Here is a 6274-nt window from a genome sequence, read left to right on the forward strand (position 1 = left end):
TTGACTCCTGGAGAAACAAAGCATTGTACAGAAAAATAATTATAATCATAGCATACTATCTGGCTTGCTATTGAACAGTATTTTCATGTCACAAATACAGACATAATGGATACAAATTTTACCAAAAATTGTGATATAGCTATACAAGCAGATGAACTAGCAAGTATAAATATATTATTATAGAGCTACGTCCTTGTTTTCCATATTATGAAGTCAATATATGCTTTAAGTTGAAAAAAAAAGGATGGCAATATATTGTATTTAAAATATGGATGTAGGGCTTCCCTGGTGGTGCAGTGGTTACGAATACGCCTTGGACTTCTCTGGTGGTGCAGTGGTTAAGAATCCACCTGCCAATGCAAGGGACATGGGTTCGAGCACTGGTCTGGGAAAACCCAACATGCTGCAGAGCAACTAAGCCCGTGCGCCACAACTACTGAGCCTGCACTCTAGAGCCCGCAAGCCACAACTACTGAAGCCCGCGTGCCACAACTACTGAAGCCCGCGTGCCACAACTACTGAAGTCCGCTCACCTAGAGCCCATACTCCGCAACAAGAGAAGCCTGTGCACCGCAACGAAGAGTAGCCCCCGCTCGCTGCAACTAGAGAAAGCCCACACGCAGCAAGGAAGACCCAACACAGCCAAAAATAAATACATAAATTTAAAATAAAATAAAATAAAATATGGATGTAAATAAGAGAAAAAAAATTAAGTATTGAAATTGCTTACCTCTCAAGGAAATCACGTATTGAGGTTTGAGAGAGATAGGGCTGAGCATTAGAGCTTATTGATTAGAAGCTTTGTACTATTTGCTCTTTTAAACTGTATAGATGTATTACTTTTAAAAATAAAAATTATATTAAGAATGTACATTTTTAATTGTAAAATGACTACATGTAAGGATATAAAAAGGTAACATGTAAAATACAGGTCTGTAGGACCAGAGTCTACAACATGTTTATCTAAGATGAAATTCTCAGAGCACTTTCAGTGAAATTCAACGCCAAATTAAAGTTCAGAATTTCTCCTACCAAAACCATATTTACTATCTCTACTTTTGTGATAATCATGCTCTCACTTTTCTTTTTTCTCTCACTTTTCTTTTTTTTTTTAACTTATTTATTTAATTTTACTTTTGGTTGTGTTGGGTCTTTGCTGCTGCGCGCGGGCTTTCTCTAGTTGCGGCAAGTGGGAGCTACTCTTCTTTGTGGTGCGCAGGCTTCTCATTGCGGTGGCTTCTCTTCTTGCGGAGCACAGGCTCTAGGCGTGTGGGCTTCAGTAGTTGTGGTGCACGGGCTCTAGAGCACAGGCTCAGTAGCTGTGGCGCACAGGCTCAGTTGCTCCACGGCATGTGGGATCTTCCCGGACCAGGGCTTGAACCCGTGTCCCCTGCATTGGCAGGCAGATTCTTAACCACTGCGTCACCAGGGAAGTTCGCCCTCACTTTTCTTTATCTTTGTACCATCAAAGGTTTTATCCCTAACCTACAGGTTAAGTGTTGCCTGTTTTTGACTGTATCTAAATGAACCCTACTGCATATAGTATGCTATAACTTGCTCCATTTTCTAATACACATATTTGTGAGGTTGACCCAAGAAAGTGTGTTGCTGCCAATAATTTTTTCCACTGTATTCTATTTGCTTTTGCCTATACCACATTTTTGTTCAAACTACTCTTGACATTTGAGTTGTTTCCGTTATTTTTGCCGTTACAAACAAAACTATCAAATCATATAGAATTTCATTTGCTTTATGCAAATTAATTTTGTATCCAGCAATTTTACTAAAATCTCAATTCTAGTAATTTATCTCTCAATTTTTTCTATGTCTATTTATAAAATCCACAAATAATGGCATCTTTGCTTTTTTCCAATCCACATCTCCTTTATTTATTTTTCTTTATTACTAATACTGGACCTGTGGTACATATTGAGCCTGCCAATCAGATTGTGGTTCAAATTCTCAGTTACAGCTTTTTACCCTTCTCAGCACAGAACTTATGTTCAAGAAAGTTGATTTTCCTTGTTATCTTCTGGGGTATGAGGTAGGGAGGGCAGGTTTAATCCTGGCTCACCATTATACATTTGGCCATTTGATGTCCTAGTTTTATAGGGGAGACGTGTCTTCCTATTAGACTCCTTCTCTTGAACAAGTCTTGGGCTTTGTTTCCTGTTGCCATATCCTGTGGGGCCATGGAGAAACATGGTTAGGGAATAAGCCAGTTCCATTTCTCAATTTACCTATCTGAGCTCTTGACTTAACTTAGGTAAGACCTGAAATTTTCTTACCTTATTATTAGTTCACTGATACATTTAAGGAAATTTTATTAAATATATTTTATGAGAACTGTTTAGTTGTTTTCATTGGCAAGTCAGTCCAGGCACCCAGCCTGCCATGTTAGCAGAAAAAAAGCAGATGAGTTGAAGAATTATGAAAACAAACTAGGCTGCTGATTCTTCAGACAGGATGCAAGAACTAGTTTAAGTGTACCCTTTGAAGTAAGGCCAGTTTTCTAAACAATTTTTAAATCCTTTCTCAAAAAGTAATGACAATGCCAAGACTTTTTTCCTTTTCCAGTAAAAGCCATATACTACATTTCCGACAGTAGGTAAAAATATCCAAAGGGTGCATTCATTGCACCCTGATGTCATTTCTCTTGGTGAAAACACTATTGCGTTTCTTTCCAGAAAAACTATCTCCGTGCCAACACATATTATGCCAATCAGTTACACATCAAGTTTTGAACTCCAAACACCTACACAAAGTTCTTCATGATTGGCTGTCACTTCTCAGAAATAACACAGTAATGTTCCAGCGTTCCTGAGAGATCATAGTATTCTTTTACAGTCCGTTTGATGTATGTTTCCAAAATGCCAGACAGAAACCCATAATGCCTTCAGAATTTGTGCCAAGTACACATAGCTGAGATTACTCAGATAAAGTCATATTAATCTTAAAGACATTTGCTATTTTTTTAGAACGACAAAAGGGCATTCATAAAATTTTATGTGTAATTTACTTTGTTTATTCTATGGATGTGACCCTTAATTGTTTGTTTTGCTATTTAATTCAATGTTTGCTGAACAAAATGACAGGCATTTTGAGTCCCACTTTCCTGCATCCAGCATAACTGAGGTTATCAGACTGGATTCGCATATTCAGAAGAGGAAAACAGTCACTAAAATAAGGAGGCAAGAACTCCTTTTTTGTATCCATAACGTCTGGCAGTACCCGTGGCATGTGGGAGAAGCTAAATATTTATGAAAGGAATAATAATGTTGAGGGATATTAAATAGAATTCCCCACTTGTGCCAGGAAGAAAATGACAGAGAAAGAAGACAGGCTCTGGGGTTCGATAGATCTGGGCTTGTATTTCAGCAACGTCAGTCATTAACTTCCTGGCACTAACAAGTGAACATCAGTTTCCTAATCTGTAAGGAAGGGATAATGCCTAATTCACAGGGCCGTGAATTGTGGGGATTAAGTGAGATGGCACATAAGCAACTAGCATAGTTCCTGGCACAAAGTTGTTATTCCGTAAGTTATTTCCCACTTTTTCAAATATTGTTTAAAAATTATCGCGAGAGAACAACGACCACTGCTGAGAGTGCGAGCGACGCGCGCGCTGAGTAGGGGGAGGGGCCTGGCGCGTGCTGAAATGGGACTGAGAGTTGTCTGCTGGTTCTCAGCTTGAAGAAGATTCTACAGTCATTATTGATCCGTTTTCTTGGCATTACCATTTTTTGAAGCAAAGTTAACCTAGTTTTCTAGTTTGAGCTTTCTTTTTAGCCATCTTTTTTTAAAAAAAATTTAATCTATAAACTAGACAAGAGATAGTTCTACAATGTCCCAGTCATTCCAGCAGTCGTCTCTTGGTAGCGACTCGCAGGGCCGTGGGCGTGACCTGTCTGCAGCAGGAATAGGCCTTCTTGCTGCTGCTACCCAGTCTTTAAGTATGCCAGCGTCTCTTGGAAGGATGAACCAGGGTACTGCACACCTTGCTACTTTGACAAATCTTGGAATGAGTTCTTCATTGAATCAACAAGGAGCCCATAGTTCACTGTCTTCTGCTAGTACTTCTTCCCATAATTTGATTTCTGTATTTAACATTGGAAGTAGAGGTCCCCTCCCTTTGTCTTCTCAGCACCGTGGAGGTGCATACCAGCCCAGTAACATTTTGGCCAGCTTTGGTCTGTCTGCTAGAGACTTAGATGAACTGAGTCGTTATCCAGAGGACAAGATTACTCCTGAGAACTTGCCCCCAATCCTTCTACAACTTGAAAGGAGGAGAACTGAAGAAGGCCCTACATTGAGTTATGGTAGAGATGGCAGATCTGCTACATGGGAGCCACCATACAGAGTACCTAGGGACGATTGGAAAGAAAAGAAGCACTTTAGAAGAGATAGTTTTTTTTTGTTTTGGGGGGGTTTTTTTTTGGCTGTGTTGGGTCCTCTTTGCAGTGCACAGGCTTCTCATTGCAGTGGCTTCTCTTATTGTGGAGCATGGCGGGCAGGCTTCAGTAGTTGTGGCTCACGGGCTTAGTTGCTCCGCAGCATGTGGGATCTTCCCAGACCAGGGATCGAACCTGTGTCCCCTGCATTGGCAGGCGGTTTCTTAACCACTGCGCCACCAGGGAAGCCCAAGAAGAGATAGTTTTGATGATCATGGTCCTAGTTTCAACCCAGTGCTTGGTTATGACCGTGGAAGTCGTTTGCAATCTGGTTATTATGACAGAATGGATTATGAAGATGACAGTTTAAGAGATGGAGAAAGGTGTAGGGATGATTCTTTTTTTGGTGAGACCTCACGTAACTATCATAAATTTGACAGTGAGTATGAGAGAATGGGACATGGTCCTGGCCTCTTACAAGAGAGATCTCTGTTTGAGAAAAAGAGGAGTGCTCCTCCAAGTAGCAATATAGAAGACTTCCATGGACTCTTACCAAAGGGTTATCCCCATCTGTGCTCTATATGTGATTTGTCAGTTCATTCTAATAAGGAGTGGAGTCAACATATCGATGGAGCAAGTCACAGTTGTTGATGCCAGCTTCTTCTTGAAATCTACCCAGAATGGAACCCTAACAATGATATAGGACATACAATGGGTGATCCATTCATGTTGCAGCAATGTACAAACCCAGCACCAGGAATTCTGGGACCTCCACCTCCCTCATTTCATCTTGGGGGATCAACAGTTGGACCAAGAGGAAGTCTGGGTGCTGGAAATGGAAACCTGCAAGGACCAAGACACATGCAGAGTGGGAACTAGCCGAGTTGTTCACATCATGGATGTCTGGCAAGGGAAAAACTTGAGATATCAACTATTACAGCTGGTGGAACCATTTGGAATTATTCAAATCATCTGATTCTAAATAAAATTAATGAGGCATTTATTGAAATGGCAACCACAGAAGATGCTCAGGTTGCAGTGGATTATTATACAGCTATACCAGCATTAGTATTTGGCAAGCCAGTGAGAGTTAATTTATCCTAGAAGTATAAAAGAATAAAGGCCTTTATTGAGATGGAGACCAGAGAAGATGCAATGGCAATGGTTGACCACTGTTTGAAAAAGGCCCTTTGGTTTCAAGGGAGATATGTAAAAGTTGACCTGTCTGAAAAATACAAAACATTGGTACTTAGGACTCCCAACAGAGGCATTGACTTACTGAAAAAAGATAAATCCCGGAGAAGATCTTACTCTCCAGATGGCAAAGAATCTCCAAGTGATAAGGAATCCAAAACTGATGGTTCCCAGAAGACTGAAAGTACAACTGAAGGTAAAGAACAAGAAGAGAAGTCAGGTGAAGATGGTGAAAAAGATACAAAGGATGACCAGTCAGAACAAGAACCTAACATACTTCTTGAATCTGATTTGCTTGATCTACTTTGAGTGAGCTTTTGGTTTTCCAACTGTGGCCCATTGACAAAAATATTTTAAATCTTAGAAGCCTGAAACACTGCGTCAGACCTTATTGTCACGCTGTAGTAAATTCTCCAAGGTAGTGCAGTCCTGTGAGGTTTCTTGGCAATCAGCCAACTGTAGCTCACCTTCCTTGACTCAATAATATTTATTGATTTGCTTATTTGAACAAATTATCTCTAAGATAAAGTCTACAGTAATATATTTACTTGTACAAAGAAAATCATATAAGCCCTGAAGGTTTTAATAGCAGTAAAATATGAAAGGTGGTCACTGAGTTTTGCTTCCTCAACCAATTTTTTTTTTAATCCAAGAAGTGATAGCAAGAAGGACATGAGAGTGGTATGAAT

At 40.0% G+C, this 6274-nt stretch overlaps 1 pseudogene; it reads left to right on the forward strand.

Annotated features, from left to right (window-relative positions):
• The first annotated feature begins 3815 nt into the window (after nucleotides 1–3815).
• On the forward strand, nucleotides 3816–5894 carry LOC115851555 (matrin-3 pseudogene; annotated as a pseudogene).
• Nucleotides 5895–6274: the final 380 nt, after the last annotated feature.

Source organism: Globicephala melas, chromosome 14 (genome assembly GCF_963455315.2).
Source record: "Globicephala melas chromosome 14, mGloMel1.2, whole genome shotgun sequence".
Classification (NCBI taxonomy): Eukaryota; Metazoa; Chordata; class Mammalia; order Artiodactyla; family Delphinidae; genus Globicephala; species Globicephala melas.